This window comes from Schistocerca americana, chromosome 3 (genome assembly GCF_021461395.2).
Source record: "Schistocerca americana isolate TAMUIC-IGC-003095 chromosome 3, iqSchAmer2.1, whole genome shotgun sequence".
Taxonomy (NCBI): Eukaryota; Metazoa; Arthropoda; class Insecta; order Orthoptera; family Acrididae; genus Schistocerca; species Schistocerca americana.
The window spans coordinates 213,956,043-213,956,567 of record NC_060121.1 but is presented as its reverse complement, the minus strand read 5'-3'; positions in this window follow the sequence as shown (position 1 = coordinate 213,956,567).

Below are 525 nucleotides of genomic sequence, written 5' to 3'. Positions count from 1 at the left end.
ACTACCCTCTTCTGTCCCCATACAATTTATAGGATGTTAAAATTGTCCTGCCTTTCATCCTTTTCTCATTGCATGATCAATACATTAATCTGATGCATGACCATTATGATTCTCATCATCTTAATTCTCCTTGTTCTTTTCCTCCTTATCTCTTGACGATCTTGAATTCCCCTTATTTCCAATCTGTCCCCATGTGTTCATTCACATTATATATTTCCTTACTTCTTCATTTGTCATTTTCTTCTCCTACCCTGTTTTTGTCATATGCTTCAATTTTGATTCCCATGTGCCTTGTTCATGGTCTTTTTTTTCCCATACAGACTTGGCAAGTACTGCAGGCTGTGAGTGCACTTTAGCCGTGCTTTAACATATCATAGCAAATGTTTCTTTTAATGACACACTAATCTACAAATAATTTATTCTTATTTTCTTCTCTCCTTTGCAGATTACAGGTGACATTCCCTTTTTTCTAATTTTTATTTCATATTGAATTTTTTATAAAAAAATATTTCATATTCATTTGAG